The sequence below is a fragment of the Symphodus melops genome (assembly GCF_947650265.1).
Source record: "Symphodus melops genome assembly, chromosome: 1".
In the NCBI taxonomy this organism is placed as follows: domain Eukaryota; kingdom Metazoa; phylum Chordata; class Actinopteri; order Labriformes; family Labridae; genus Symphodus; species Symphodus melops.
The window spans coordinates 50,667,136-50,684,537 of NC_136691.1; the positions used below are offsets into that span (position 1 = coordinate 50,667,136).

Here is a 17,402-nt window from a genome sequence, read left to right on the forward strand (position 1 = left end):
AATCAGACCTCTTGATCAGAAGTCTGTGAGCTGACAGAGGGAGGGAGGGCGAGTCCTGTGTGATTTTTCATGTAAATATATTCATGAAAGTTATGAAGTGTTCTTTACTGAGATCATCTTTCAGCAGAGACTGAAGACATACTGGAGCCATGTGATTACTAGATATAAATATTGTCGAGGCCGACTACTTATCGCTTCATATCATGTTTTCTTTGCTCCACACCTCCCTCTTTGTTACGGAGCTGCAGCAGGAATATAATCGATGTTTAAAACTGTCACATGCAAGCAAGAAAAAAATGGAGGAAAATGTACTTTAAAGGAAGAAACAGGATGTTTTATTCATCATTCACTTTTGACTAACTCTGAAAAACAGGAGCTATCATAGATAAAAGGTACATTAATGATGGGAGAGAAATATAATAAGCTTTAATTACCACTTCCAAAGCAGCTACCTGTATTTGTTCTGTCAGTCATCCTTCCTACTTTTGTCCCTGCAATTGTCTCTAGTAGCCCATTTGTTTTACTTCTTCACGTTTTATGATCGTGTTTGATCATAAGAAGTTAACTCTCTCTCTTTCAGGTGAATGCACACTTAGAAACTGTAGGAGAACTTATCAGGTTGTTAAGAAGCTTCTTGTGTCTCTTTTCTCATGGTTAGTGAATGAGGCAGATAACATGTTACGGTGATGAGGAACGCGCTTGGTAGTATAGGCTCCTGGAGTACAATAATTGATCAAAATCCAAACTTATCAAAAGACTTTTAAACATCGACATAATCATTTAAACATGTCATATAGAGGACTCTAAAACTGCTGACCCACTCAGAGCGTTCAGTAATTTAATGGTATTTTGGGTATGACTAATTTGGGTATCCGCATCAAGCTGTGTAGTCATGCCCAAGATCCAAGTGCATCGTTAAGGTTCTTTACATAAACGTATGATATGCTTCCAATGACTAAACACATCAGACGAATATATCGTACTTTCAACTGTTCTGAAGTTATGGGATTTAGAGTTTTAAACTTTTTAAAGGGTTGGATGTTCAAGAGCCTGAAGAAAAAACTATCCGATAGTTTACAAAAATAAAGCTATAATGAACGAATAATAATTTACAGCTTTATATATTGTGACTATGGCCCAACTGATATGGGGTTTTCAGGGTCCATACAGATGTTGATATTAGGGACAAGATTATATAAATAGTCACTGGATATGTTCATATCGGCTGATATTTTCAGCTGGATAATGAATCGGTCGGGAAAGAAAGAGGGTTCGTGAAGAGGCCCACACATGGTAAACCTCTATAACACTACTGGACTTGATATAAAATGTCTTAATAAAACGTTCATTTTGAAGATCTCCACTGAGTGACATGGTCTTTGTATTTAGAAAGACAGTTGAAGGGTTCTTTCTTGACTTCAATGAAACTGAAGGTTTCATTTAGACCCATTAAACAGTAGATGAGCCACATGTGTCATCTCTTATTCACTTTCTGTTGCAGTACTAGAAAAATGTTTCATCGTTCTGACAATTTAAAAAGAACTAGAAAAAAAACATCTTTCATTCCTAAAACTAAAATAGCTTTCTGTTGCAATGAGGATTCTTTTTTTTTTTTTTTCTAACACAGTTAGGTAAAACTTTACTAATCTTAAAGCAAACTCTTGTCCAACCTCTTCAAACCTCACAATACAAACAAAGGACTACAAGAGAGAATCAAAAGAAATACAAAAAATATAAAACATGAGACGCTGGTGGCACAGTGGTTAGTGCACCCCCCATCTACGGAGGCTACAGTCTTCCAAGTCGGCGGCCCAGGCTCAAATCTTACCTGTGGCTCCTCTCCTGCTTGTCATTCCCCCAATAAGTCCCCAAACACCCCCACCCAAAAAAAATAAAAAATTCATGAAAACAATCACATTTTCATAAAGCAACATCAAAACTTTTCATACTTATATTGATCAACGTGACAGAAAGGTGAAACAGCGCTTACTCTATGTCTTCTTATTGTACCAAAGGACAGACTTAAAACAACATTTGTTGTAGATTTCACGCTGAGTAGTTGTTACGAGACTGCTGTGTGTTCTTGTTGTGGCGGTTAGTCAACCTCTCTCTCCTGTGCTCTCTACAGGTGCTTCTCTGAGCATCGCTGCAGCCAGTGATTGAGCACACCTGTGCCCACTTTCCAATCAGATGCCAGAATATAAAGTGAGGGGCGGGAGGCGTTAGGCTGCATGTGTTTGATGTGAGCCTACAATAGTACTTAGGCCTTCCTTCACGTGTGTTTACAGGAGGCCGTTTTCTTCCAGGCCTTGGCGTTTCTTTATTAAGGTAAGCTAATGGTGCTTGGACTTTCCTAAACTTCTCATCAAATACAGCACTAAGGCACTGGATATATAGCAGGTTAGACATTTTCACTGTTGCTTTAATGAAATGATTAAAAATGGACATTTACAAAAACTTGACTTGACCCAAGGAAGATTCAGATTCAGATGTTTATGACTCTTGAGGAGAAATGACATTAACAGCACACGTGATAAAGTGCCTTGCCAAGTTAGTTATGTCACACAGTCCCAAAGGCTTCATATTTATCCTAAAGAGGAGGCTAAAGTCCGGGACAAATTACCCTACCTACTCTCACTAAAACTTAAATGAAACGTTTAAAATAATAAAGAGCAGACACAAAATCTACCAAACAATCAAGATATGAGGGAAGACAGAGTGACCTTGGTTGGCATAGTCACAGCTAACCCTATCAGCTGTGACTATCGTCAGGGCCACGGAATGAGCTAAATGTCTGTATGTCCACAGAGATACATAACATAGTGCTGTATTGCTCCAGTTACGTTGGTTATAGACCTTGATACTTCTTAGCCACTAAATCACAGCAGCGCCATCCATCAAAGTGACAGATTATACATATTTACAGCACAAACTCTGGATTCAATCAGGCTTTTTAGAGATCAAAAAATGCAATTTGGTTCCACACGTCCAATATTTATCTCATCATCTTAGTTTTCAAAGTTCTTTGAAGGCAGACCTTATTGGTGTAAGCGAAACAAGATGAAGCCAACGTAGGTTCTTCTTTGGACTTTCATGCCTCTGGTACCCTGTTGATGGCACTGAGAGACATTCAGAGACAGAGGGTGAGATAGAGAGAGAAATGTAGTGTGAGCGTGTCAGAGAGAGATTTTGGAGAGGAAACATCACTTGGCTCATTGCATCATCGCCACAGCCTGTCAGCGGGCAAAATAGGTTGCCAAGAGTAAGATATGTTGCCTCCAAAATGAACTCTTTAACAGAAAGCGCACTCGCTGTTTGTGTTTTATCTGCTGCCAACTCTTGCAGTGTATTTTCTGCAGAATCACAGCATGATTCCTGTAAATATCTTCATGCTTTCAGAATAAACAACTTAACGTGTCAGCTTTTTGGCTTCAGGGACAACATCTAATTTGTTTTTTTTTATCTCATTGTGCATTTCCTCAGTGTGTCACAGTAAACAGAAATGAACAGTTTGCCTGCTATTTGGGCAGTTAAGTGTTGTGTGCCCTAGGTTACAATGACTTTATTGCTGTTTCATAGATCTCTAATAACAACATAATCTCAGTGCTGCCTGCACTGTGTCCACTGAGACAGGATCTTTACTCTCACTCATGTAGTTTAATTGCCAACAAGATACAAACGCTGGCAGAAGAAGCACACAGTAATTGGGTACTTAACACACACAGACAAACACACACCAGGTCAATTTTGCAACAACTGCCTATGAACTTTGAAAACTGAGATGATGAGATAATATTGGACGTGTAAAACCAAATTGCATTTTTAGGTCTCTAAAAAGCCTGATTGAGCCCAGAGTTTGTGCAGTAAATATGTATAATGTCTAACTCTGATGGATGGCGCTGCTGAGACTGAGTGGCTAAACAAGTATTAAGGTCTATAACCAACGTAAATGGAGCAATACCACACTAAAATAATATTCAATACAAGTTAATGTCCTTTATTAATCCTTTTATTTAAGCAACAGTGAAAATGTCTTAGCTGCCAGATAGCCATTTTCCAGATAATAAAGATGCATCAATGTGTAATTTCAGTTTCCTATTTGGTGGACATTAAGTTACTATAGTTTAAGAAGTTTTTATACTGTGTTTCATGTTGTGATTGGTTGTGTTTTCTGCCATCTTCCCTTGACAAACACTTCTGCTGCTGTTGTTTGTGTGTTTTTGATTGTGTCTTTCTGATTGTGTGATCTTCATTTCATGTCTCTAATCTCTAACTGGGTCTTATTCAATGCTCGTTTTTAAGGGGATTGATACATTTTGAAATAAATCAAGTGTGGCATTATTGTGCTGTAGATGAGATGGATAATGACTGTACTTGAATCAGAAGTGTAAATGATTTCCTGGCACAGGTTTGAATCAAACCTTTGTGTACATAAGAGGATGTCTGTTCAGAATTTAGAAAGGGTGTGAATCTGCAAAAGATCTTTTCTGGCTTTTGACACAGTGTCGCATCATGACGCATCCTATGAACAAATAAAGTTGTATAAAGCCCTCCAGATCAGGAGCTGAGATTACTCGATTTTATTACTCGACTATAGTTTGGTCAAAAAAAAAAAAAAAAAAATTACATTTAAAACTTCTGATTTGAGCAATGATAAGACACACCATTATTCATTTCATAAGAGAGTTTTTTTTTGTAAATGTATCTGTTCTTTATTTAACCAGGTAATCACCTCATTGATATCAAGATCTCTTTCACAAGTGTGACCTGAACCAAGATGGCAGCAGCACATCTTGGTTCAGGTTTAACTAAAACTCTGCCAGTGTATGTACCTAAGCAGCTTCAGATTCTTCAGAAGACGAAAGTAGCAAATAGCAAAGATAGCCAAAAAGCATACAGAGTGCACACTCAAATACAAAATAAAATAGTTGAGGAGCCACAAAACAGAGCTGCAGTTGTGATAAATGTAGTTTGATCATTCACAGTTATAAAAAACATCATCATGTACACAGTGCACTTGAAGTTGCACAAAGTGGGTTCCATTAATTGCACATGGCATCAGGAAATAAGGGCCAAAAGTGAAATTCAGTATAATCCAGCCGACAGGTTAATGCACAAATACCATCCCTCCTTGTCTTGATAGATTAGACAGTTAGACACAGGTTTATGGATAATGTTATTTAATGTGTACTTGATCAGTGTGGAGGTTTTAAGAGCTGTGTGGTTGAGATTGTCATTAAACAAATGTTTGGTGAGAGCTACATTTACCACCTCCGCTGTTTGTCTCAGTAAATAAACTGACTTCACTTACCTTAACGGTCTTTGATGGATAGACTGCTACGTTAAGCAGGAGGGTACTGAACAGGTTGCCACAATCTATTAGCAGCCATATGCAGGAAAGACACAGAAAGGGAGGCAAAGAAAGTATGGAGAAGATTTACTTTTGATGTTAAAACATTGCCTTCGGCCTCAGAATGTCTTTCTCAAAGTCAGACCGGTGCACTGCTGTACTGAGGAATGTATATTATGTTCCCAAAGGGATCATGTGTGGGGATAATCAGAGTCCAGGCTCAGAGCTAAGCTGAAAGTCTTTAGAAGAGGAAATTGCAGTATGCACATGTGTACGCATAGCCAATTCTCTTTCAAGCATAGAAAAACACTATATGTGCCTATTTACAGCTGCATGCAGTATTTTTGAGCTTACATGTGTGTTTGTAAACAGCATCTTGGACAGCAGAATGTGGACCCTCGGGGTGTTTTCATACCTACATGGAAATGTCAACGTCAAAACAGAATGGGTTAAGTTTGGTGCAGCATGCTCTCATTTGTATTTTGTAATGATTCCTGTACGTGTGTTTGTGCACGTGTTTTCGTGGACAGCAGCAAAGGTCCCCCTTGCAAAGCCTATCCATTAGTCTCTGTCACAGCCCAGCTGCAGCTGCACATATCTAAAGGATAAATGCTCGCTGACACTTCATCATTCGCAAACTGATCCTCTAAAGGAGGCCAATTAGATACATGCAGTGCTAACAGCAGCCAGGGGGCTTATCTTATGATCCTCTGACCATGCCATTTAACTGAGAGAAATAGTGCAGGACTGTGCATGCACAGGCCTCTGAGACAAGTCATGCATACAGTATGTGCAAACAGAAACAAATGATTCACATGATGTCATATACTGTAAGGGACATATGGAAGAACCATATATATGGAACAATAATAGACACATTATCACCGGTCTGTGCTATTAATAAAGATGGTGTGATGTGATTCATTCTGACATGGGAACCTGAGGGGTTCCCAGTGAGGATGTGTGGGCCCTCCTCTGTGTTCTGGGTCTATCCCCGAGGTGTCTGGGATTTTCTTCCAACTAGAAGAAAATCCCAGAAAACCTCTACAAGGGAAAAACCTTGGAGGCTTACTAATCAATATCAACTTTTCAGAATTATTGACAAATTCCTACTCTAAACTCTCTTAGTCCCACACCCCAACGGGCTGCTGTCGATTAAAATGATTTATAAGCTAAATAATTTCCTTTGTATTTCTCTGTGATTTATAGCTGGATCTTTTTCTTGCTTTCACATAAAATGACAAACAAAGGGTTCAAATAGCATACTAGCCTATTTAATAACAAATACGCTTACCCAAACGTGGGACACTGTGCATAGAAAATTAATAATCCTAAGAACCCCTTGCCCCCTTTCTCATCTTTGCACCCTGTCTTTTTCCCCTTTGCCCTTCTCTCTGTTTCCGTTTACCTCCCATGCTCTTCAATTTTCACCTTTTGGCTCCTCTCTCCAATACTCCCCAAGTAACTCTCCTCTTCTCTCTTCACCTCCCTGTCTCATAGACTTTCCACTTAGCATCAAGAGAGGGAAAAAAAACAGGTCAGAGAAGAGCAGCACCCACTTGCTGTCTGGCTGGCAGAAATCCTTGACCTTTCGCTCTCGATGCGTTTTTCCTGAGCAGCCGAGCCTGTCAGATGACCTCTCGTGTTGAATGTTGAGAGACCCTCTGAATGTTGTCGAGGGAGATAGTGATGGACATACAGAGAGGGAAAGAGAGAGAGGCAGAAGTCATTTCAGGCCTTCTTCACTTCAATGTAGCAGTATCAGTGTACTCAATTCTTATCACAAAATACTGTTCTGAAAATCTCACAGGCATAAAAAACAAGAATATCACTGTCACATAAAGTAGGATCATTCTTCATGTAAGTGGTCATTAATACATTTTAAACATCATGGCCATTGAAATGAAGCAATTCTGAACATTTGTCGCTCTGAAAGTTTGTCAAGCAAGGACTGTTTAAAAAAAAAAATCAACATACAGGGAGTGTCCTGGTCATTAGTTAGCACGCCCCATGAACATAGGCTAAAGTCTTCGAAACTGGGTTCAAATCTGATCATATCCCACATGTCGTTCCCCACTGACTCTATCCAATGTCCTGTCTCTCCAATAAAGGCATAAACAATATTCTATTTGTTTCATTAGTATAAAGACATAAAAGATCATGTCAAAATAAGATTTTTAATGTATTTTGGTGCATCAGTTATATTCTTTCTTCTACACCTAACAACAACCTACAGTATGGGACTAAAAAATAAAGCTAAAGCAGAAGCCCCCCGAAAAACTGCAGTTCCTCTTGTGGCCACATGAGGCTGGCTCAAAAAAGGAAGTCAATCCACATCAGGCCCTGTATTATAAAATACAACTCTAAAGCAAAGATAATCACCAAAGCCTGGTAATCTGTATTAATGATTTACTGATCTAAGGTTGGTAGCTTCAATACTTGGGATGGGGGTATCTCTAGGCTTTACTAATCCAACATTAACTCAGTATCCCTCACAGTTTCTTTGTATATTACTTGCAAAAGCATCGCTCAGCCTCTGCTGTCACAGTGAACTCTTGTTGACTGCACTGTATGTGCAAAGAGGCTGAAAATGCGCACTTCCTTTCCATTGCTTTTTTATGTTAAAAGCATTGTCTCGTGAAATGTCCTGCACGTCAGTAAACTGATAAAGCATTTCCTTGATGGCAGTTGAAAATAGGTCGCTGGTGTGTGAGCTGTGGAAGTGTCTGTAGCACTGCACTGTGCGTTAAAGATCCATCTGCATCCAAACTTATAGCTTCTACATCCACAAACCCTGCTGTAAAGTGTTGTTTAGATCAGGGTTTCTTAACCTTTTTGACCTTGGGGCCCAACATTTTCAGGGCAAGGTAGTCTGGGGCCCAATCGAGTAAATTGTCAATGTCATTTTTATTTAATAGCTATTTGTGTCACTATGTAGTAATAATGAATACTGTTCTTAATTTGTATGTTTTCTAATCAATATATAACCTATACAAGTTAGGTAGATTTGTTGAAATTAAAAAGAGCATTCTGTTTTGTGTAGCGCTGCCCCCGTTGCTGTCATTATTTTTTCGTTTTAAGAACCTCTCCATTACGTTTCCATTCAGATTCAGAGAGTCAGCATCAGATTAATGTCCAATATCATGATGGGATTACATTCTCCTATCTACACACACATCCACCATCATGCACACACCTGTCTGCTCACAGCATTCGGTGCTGCCTTTTGTGTTTCTGCTCACATCAGGTGATCCACGTGTGTGAAGGCGTCTTGATGCTGAACTGTATTGCAAAGCTGCAGAAAAAATATTATTAATATTAAATATTATTATTAATCTTGTGTTTTAGGGATGTACCTACAGACTACTCTCTCTCTTGCTTATTCTCTCTCTTTCTCCAGGGTGGTTTAATATACTTGGATGGTCATACTTATATATACTATTGTCGATTTGTGGGAAACACCTTTCTGTAGTATTCAGGTCTGGACTCTGTGGAGGCCAGTCTATGACAACCAATGTTTTATCAGCTGTTTTCCTCCAAACATGATTGTACTGCATTAGCAATGTGCTCGGGATGTTGATCTTGGGATTGTTGTCACGCTGAAAAATAAAACCATTCACAATCAGGCTCCATCCAGGAAGACTGGCAGGATAGATTTCAATAACACTGCTAAAACAACAACACATTAAATGGATGTCCAAGAGTCCACAGTGCTGTGGTGTTTTGGGCTCTGCAAAAAAAAAAAAAAAAAAGATCTGGCTCACTGCAATGTGTGTTGAGGGTAAATTCAAATGGAAAGCCTTTTATTACAACAAACGACACAGCAAACTAATTTATTTATTTGCTTAAAAGACATCTATAAATCTGTTTGTGAAAGTAAGTTAATTTCTATATACAAAATGGAATCTGACCTCACATAACTAGGGTTATAAAAGTGGGTTATTTCAATTAGAAAACATGGAGTAGAAGCACGAAGATAGCCTACAGGAGAAATTGAGATAATGATAAGGGAAAGAATAGATCCTGTACACCGTACTGTATATCAATGACATAGGGCTGCCTACGCTCCTATTAATTATGTAGACTCAGGAGGAATATATATATACTGTGCGATCAAACTCTGCAGAGTCAGTGCAAATTCTGTATACCATTAAACTGATCCCTACTTTTAAAATGCCCCCAAACATTCCCTGAACCTCCTTTCCAAACGGATTCACAGGAGGTGTAGCGCTGAGACTGCACTTTGTGCATCTGCATATATACAGTACATGCATAAATGAAACATGCCAACACAGACACACCGATTACATTAGAATTTAAGTTCTTGTTTACATTTCAGGGTTTCAGTTTGTTTGACAACTGGCATGCCCATACATGTTATTTCATCCATCTTATGGGGTGTTAAAATTATCAAGTGGCAATAAATTATTTAGTCCAATATACATCTTACTCACACATTACTTTAACTTACATGAGGTCCACTTATGTGACCATCGATTCCAGTATAAACAGAATAATAACCTGGATCCACCGGTCTCTCAGATACATACAGTGCTGTACACTTCAAACAGCATGCTGCAGAATTGAAACAATAAACAAGAAAAGGGAAAGCACACAGAGAATGTGTTGAAGTGTTTTTTTTTTCATGCAAAGGGCCTTAGGAAAAAAAACTGAAGAGAAGAAGGGGAAGAAGAAGTGTAGAGAGACACAACTTGAGCAATTACCATGAGGAGGGGGGTGAAAGAAGCGTGGAGAAAAGGGTCACGACCACATTTAATGAGAAATGGCAAAAGCGTCACAGCTGGTTAACGTTTGAAGAGGAAAAACAACAAAACGCTTTTGGCTAGACTAAACCTCAACACAGAAAAAGTCTAAAACCTTGTTTTTCGTCCACATTGAGAGGGCACTTCAAAATGCAAAGACAGGACTCCATTGGAATGGACTGATTTTAGTTTTCATGACAATTCAACCATGATAAAACATGCAACTCCAAATGTTGTCAAGTAACTCTGATGGTTGAAAAAAAGGAGGGTGACGTTGCATAGAGTCGGACATTGAGGTTTGTGTTTCAAAGTTAAGCTATTTGAAGTGACTTCAGTTACTTACATCACATACAAAACTAGACTTTCATATACTGTATTACCTGAAACCACAAGCTTAACAATAACAATAAATTATGTTTTCATTATGACAGGGGTCTGGGAATGTTCTCCCTGTTGAAGTAACTTTGACCCAAATGTTACTGAACCACTAACACCTGAAAATTGCTCATGTAAAGTCCGGACAACATCTGTGTACAATGGGTGGATGAAATGTGCTTGATATGGAAGGATTAGACAGTGAAAGCTTAGCAGTTTTTCAATATAGAGCACCAAATTCATCAAATAATGCACATGACAGGAGGTTGAACTCTGGTTAAAAAGCTGAGGAGGGTCATTAATAGTGCCATGGTCAAAGTGTTTATCCTGCTGTGACATTAAGCTGCCAAGGCTGCTTGTGAAGTATATAGTTAAAGCATTTGAGCCACATGCTTATGTAATGTGATTTGTAAAGAATCACTATGCTACATGCTGCTAAAAATTACATATGAAGCTCCATGATTTGTTTATGTGTGAAAAAGTGTTGAATGTGTGGCGTAAGCTGAGTGTGAGACCCCTCTAATCCACAGGTCTGATGAATTTGTTACACTCAAACTTGCTTAGATACTACTTGTCATTACTCTGAACACTGACACCTTTATATGCGTAGGGCATATGCTCCCTCAGCAAAAAGATGAATTTCCATTCCCTACACAGAGCGTAATCAATAGCTGCAAGCAAAGGTCCCCTTGCTTTACGACACAAAAAAAAGGAACGGGCAGAAAAGGAGAAACTATACACTGGGTAAAATATGCTGTATGAAAAAATATGAATTATGCACACAAGTATTTCTGACAAGTAATCTTTCATGAATATGATTATGCATGCCACTTTTTTTTTGATTACTTTTTTTTAAATGTAAAGCTGCCATTCCGCACAGTGCTGTGTCTAAACAGGGAACATCTGACTTTCAGCATGTCATCACACACCTGAATGAATGTAAAATAAAGACAAAAAAGTGGAATATGTCACTTGGGATGAACAGTCGTGATATATGATTGGAAAACTCGATGAAGGCAGCAGACAGTCAAATAATAAATGGGCATATCAGATTCTTTCTCCTCCAGTTAATCCAGAACATTTTCCCTCGCCTAAAAAAACCCTGCTGCATATCAATAAAGTTAAGCCTGAAGACCTCAGAGGAGCCTGCTGCTCTAATCCACCAGGACTTGACCAGTATTATCAGAGATATGGGAACAATACAGTGCACTGATTGACAAACTCAGCCTTGCAAAGTAGAGAGAGACCTCTGCCAAATGGAAACCACAGAGGTTTGAGCTCTTTAAATGCCTGAAGGATTTTTACACAAGCAAATATACAGTAATTTACTAGACTCACACAGAAATACACACACGTCACTGCGGACTCATGGTGTTCCAAGTCTCTCTCCTTTTAATCACTACTGACTTCTTTTGTTCTGAAACGCCCAAACCCTCTGGTTATAATCATTCACTTTCTGTCCTTCAAGTTTCTGTTTGAAGCTATGACCATATCCAGTAGTTTGTTATATCGAGAATCCTACTTTCCCATCCCCGTTTCCTCCCCCCATTCTTTTTGATCCAGTAGATGCATCCTTGAGCATCAACACGACAAGGTACAATGCATTAAAAAAGATGTCCATATTGTATTAAAAATACATTGTTTGTAACGGACCTCTGGGAATAACGCAGATAAGCATTTCAATGGTCACACTGCTATAAGCAGGTTGACTCTTTCTGTTGGCGCCTCCTTTAACTGTTCAAAATGAACAGTGGAAATGGTTTCTTATGGACCATAAAAGAACAAGTTTGAGATGGTGGTAGCGCCCCATTGAAAATCAGTCATCATAAAATATGTCAGTTTATACAAGAACCTTTAACCTTGACTGTTTCCCCTTTCATTACCGTGATACAGCCTACATGTGTAGTTCACATGCTTTAGTGGAGGTGAAGAGGATTGAATTGTTTGCTTCTAGGTGTGGGACAAAATATCGATACTGCACTATGTCGTCCCCTTGACTCATGGTACAATTACTGGATTGCTGGTGGCAAATATTGACATTTATATTGACAAAAATACAGCACAATCAGTTTGACTTCATGACTGCTCACGATAAGAAGAACACAAGTTAATTTGCCAAAGGAGAGAGAGGATAAAAGAAGACAACGTTGGGATCATATTAGACTGCATTGAAGAAAAGTATAAAGTTAAAGCATGATAAGAGGTTAAACTGACATTAAATTGCAGTAAATGCTGAGTGTATTCTTCAGATAATAAGAAGTTTTGATGTATCGTCATAATTGTCTTGCAATCCAAATAATGCTGTGTAGCTATGGAACCATTTAGTGAAGTTTAACATCCTATGTTACCCTCCCATTCCCATACCAATTTATGTCAATTTATTTTCTATGCATGAGTTGAATATTACTGGATTTCTTACACAGTGGACTCCCAACTGCAACAACCACAGAAATGAAGGCGCTGATCATTCTGTCAGCCAGGCCCCTGGAGAGAGTTTAGGCCAGTCAGCTGTAGAGTACTTTGGGTAACTGCAATTACTGTCTCTGTTCCAGTGACACTAAAAGGACTTTAGATCAATATATGATTAGGCCATTTCAAATAATGCAAAAGCATCACTTTCATCTTTCCCTCAGCAGCCCCAATTAGGATTGACCTCGAGCATCCAGCTGAAAGTAATGAAAGGTGTTTGGTTTGAGGTTGAACAGACTTGTATGCCTTCATGTCGTCATTAAATTGAAACATTTGCACATACAGTAGAGCCAATGAAAAAAGGACAACTTATACATACAAGAGCCAAAAGCAGAGCACAACATTCAAACACAGATTAAGTGTATTCTAGAGAAGATGGACAGGTTTTGAATAAGGTTCTGACAGCCACTATGATCATTGCCACCTTCCTTTTTTTCCTGAGTTATAATAATTTAGCCCACACTTCTTTACTTTTCTCCTCTTGACACTTTCCTCGCCTGTCCTCATGCTTCCATCCGTCTTGTAACTTTGTCTCCTCTCTCCACTGCACTCTATTTTACCCAAATCCTTCGCAACTCCTCAGAGAGTCACAATCTCTCCTCTCCACTACTCTGTCATTAAGATGCAGTGCAGGGAAGTGATTGCTGCTCCAGACCCCAGAGATATCTTTGAGGATCCACTGAAATAAGGGGCTTCAGCTGGTAATGGTTCAGCATACAAAAACAAGAACCATAATGTGGGCAGATTCTCGCAGATGGTTGTAGAGACAGGGAGCAATTTCACACAGTATTGTTTCTGACATGTCCACATAAAATATGTAATCCATCCCCATGATGGAAATGTGTTTTCTATTAAGTTTTTATCTTTTAACAAATGTAACTTTCTCTGCTGTCAACATTTTCTGTTTTATCAGCAATTCATATTATGCAGGTACAGATTTTAAACCTTTGAATCAGGATGTAAACCAGCAGCGCTACATTAGGAATGTTCTTGGACTTCAAACTGACAGTCCAATCTAATTGGGCAGATTTTGCCTTTAGTCCAAAGATAGTCCAATGTTCTTGTTTTGGGCTCATTGAACACATTCTTACAACAGAAGAGGTGAACCACATAATCAAACTATTTCTTTTCTAAAATTGGAATAACAACTTATTTTATGATAAGACTCCATCCTTTTCCCCACTCTTTAAGTCTACATTATGGTGACCTCATAACAATAATACAAGTGACAGTTTATAAATCAGAAGATTCAAAGCTTAAAATGGAAAACCAGAGTAGTTAGGTACAACATGTGTAATTAACTATATTGCCAACAGAAAATACGAGATGATCAAACCAAATACTGAAATAATTCCTGGGAAACTAAAAAGATTTTAAGGTGAGCTGAGCTGCTCCAATAGTCGTGCAAAATGGGATAGTCCATGTTAATTTACCAAGAGAATGTATTCATGCAGACACTAAGGAGAGTGACTAAGAGGACATGAGTTACTTTTCAGAGTTCTTATAAAAGTATTAATAAGATCATATTTATGCCAAGACAGGCTATGAGATTTATTTGGAGATAAGAGACAATCCACGTAAAATTAGTCATTCAGCACCCCCATACAGCTCGAATGAAATGATCCTTGTTTCATAAAGCAGGTGTTCTGCGAGATTGGCAGTCGAATGAGACTCTTTTGAATAAATCATATGATGTGTCTACTTGGGGTCATCCCTAGCTGGTCTGAAGTTAACTTTGAAAGCAATTACATGGATCAAACACTTGATTTAATTATTTCTTGTTTAAATGACATTTCTACATGCATAAGTTAAGCTTAAAGGACTATTAAACATACTGTATTTTATATTTTAGGCACATCAGTTTTAATTTGAATTAGAGTAGTCATCAGGCTCAAGTCATACAGTATGATTAAAATTAAATACAAAGAGAGGAAGGACAGAGACATATCTCTTTGTCCAACTTGGTAAACTCCAAATAGCGAACACCAACTGAAGCCTGGGGAGTGCAAGTATGCACATTCACAATGGCTAACTCTCCACTCTTATAGACAAGGATTTTGAGATGAGTTCCCAGTGTGAGTATTTAGTGTTGTCCCACAGTCAAATCAATTATTGCACGAGGACTACAATCCAAGCCTTTCAGCAACAGATTATGCAGATTATTCTTTAGTTCGCAATTCTGCAATCTTCCTTTGGAGTTCATTGCAAAACTTGACGAGAAGGATGTGTTCATCCAGTCCCCCGCTAAATAAAAGCAGTAAAAGCAGTCTTCAATAAATAATACAAATATATAAATGAAGCAAGAACAGATGTGACTGAAAACAGCATACACGTTTTAGGGTATCTGGCCAGATCCATTAAGAAATCCGAAATCTGCTCCGTTTTAGCTCCCTATCCACAAAAGAATTTGCACTAATGATTTGCTGGCATTAAGAAGCCTATAGTTGCTGCTCCGCCCAGTTTGCTCTGGTTTTGTATCTTAATGTGGAGAAACGCCATCTGCCATCATTGCTCTGCGTGAAGTTTGACTCTTAGCGGATGGAGCCGTTTTGTCCACATAGAGATGATGAGCTAGAGGTGCAGAGACATTTTGGAGGGCTTATTTTGATGCCAGATGATTAAGTTATTTTACTAATAACGCCTTGAGTAACACGAAGAGAAAAGAGAGAGGGAAAACATGGACCAATTTTATACAAGGGTCACAATTCATTAACACCTCTTTTACTGCCTGTGGCAATTAGATGGATGAGCTCGTACTTGTAACAAGGCTTATTTGCATGGGAAGGGGGCAATTTTACATTGGATTTTTTAGATATTCCTTAATTTACATAGATAGAAACATGACAGGCTAACCCATGACGCTTCCTGCGAGGCCATGCAGTTTGCACACAGTTCACCCTTCACCCATGTGCTTTTGGATTTTTCTTGCTCCCCATTTGCAAAGGCTTTGCGCCCACCAAAGCAGCACTGTCCTTTTGTTGATCTGGCCCAAAATATACTGTATAGTTAATCACGTTTGTGGTTATAGCACGTTTTAAAGAGTTATATTATTATTATATACACAATAGTATTAATGTTTTCCAACTGAAATATATAAACACTAATAAATAAATCAAAACACACACTGAAGGGGCACATTTTTTATTGTTTAATGGCGTTGCATTACACCTTTAAAGTCCCTAAAGGGTTTAGGACCTTGTCATTATAATGCATATATAATGCCATTATAATGCATAACCAGGTAGTGGACCAAAGTGACTAACAAGGACATAAACATTTGAAAAATAACATACAGTAAGGACATGCAAAGTGGAATATTATTTTACAAATATTCAATTACGTGTGATAGTGGAAGGAGCGCACACTCACCATCTTGTGTCTAATAGGCCACACAAAGAAGGTGCTCAAAGGTGAAGAAATAGAGAACACATGAATCAGAGTTACAGTCCTGTAGCATCCAAATACAGGAATCCCTTATTTCTTTAGGAGCCTTTCTTTTTGAATAAAGCAATCACATGAATGTGCCTAACTATCGTCACCTTTAGAGATGCAATAAAGGGAATACAGAAGCCAGTCAAAGTCAAACTGTACGTGGAAGCCATGCATATTCTGCCATAATTGCATTTGGCAATATCAAACAGTTATAATGGCAAAATTTGCACTGGCCAATTACTTTGTTGCACTCGAGTGTGAAGAGGATTGTAATTCAAAGTGCTTTACCATATATTGGACTTTTGCTCAGTCATCAAGTCTAACACAGGAGAAGAGATGGGCACTGATGGAGCTGAGGGACACGGCAGAATGACAGTATTTCAAAAGTCTGCGCTGAAATCAGTCGCATTATGGTTGTGTGCATTTATTAATAATAATAAAGGAGGAGAAGGAGATGCTAAGCCGAAGCGCACAGGCAGAAGAAAAAAACATATTATTGGATTCTATGTGTACTTTAAGAGACACGTCCATCTATCCAGCATCGACATCTGAGTCCCAATATCCCTCCAGCCTTGTTAGATCAATGCTCGGCAGATCCTTTGTGAACACACGCAAAGGAAATCCTGGGATTCATTTTTCCTTTCAATCAACCCTGACTTCCATTTCTTGCTGTGAATACATGCAATCCATAAGGAACCTGTCTGTCTTTCAATCTGCCACTCACACACACCTCGGCCCTCCAACTTCTCGCTTCTCATTTCTGCCTCGCTCTACCGTCAGACCCAGATGTGCGGTATCTACAATCAAAAGCCCTTTCGCTCTTCCAGAGCACAATAAACAGTTGTTTGCAGCGTGGAATAACAAAGATTGTCGTCATGGATACTCTTCTATCCCATTGGCGCTGAGTGGCCCTTTCCGAGTTCTAAAAGGAGCAATTATCTGATGACATCAAAGACAGGCGACAGAATGAAACCGCAAAGAGAGGGAATCAGGCCCAAGCCATTTATCAGACA

At 38.7% G+C, this 17,402-nt stretch overlaps 1 protein-coding gene across 2 annotated transcripts in view; it reads right to left on the reverse strand.

The window, feature by feature from the left end:
• The window catches only part of rnf180a (ring finger protein 180a), a 64,540-nt gene that overhangs the window by 17,471 nt on the left and 29,667 nt on the right, over window positions 1–17,402 (reverse strand). For both annotated transcript variants that reach the window (XR_013780987.1, XR_013780988.1), the window contains exons 2-3: window positions 6,910–7,014; window positions 5,312–5,376 (exon numbers count right to left, since the gene is read on the reverse strand). The gene's annotated coding sequence lies outside the window, so the exon portion shown is untranslated. The remainder of the gene's footprint in view (window positions 1–5,311; window positions 5,377–6,909; window positions 7,015–17,402) is intronic.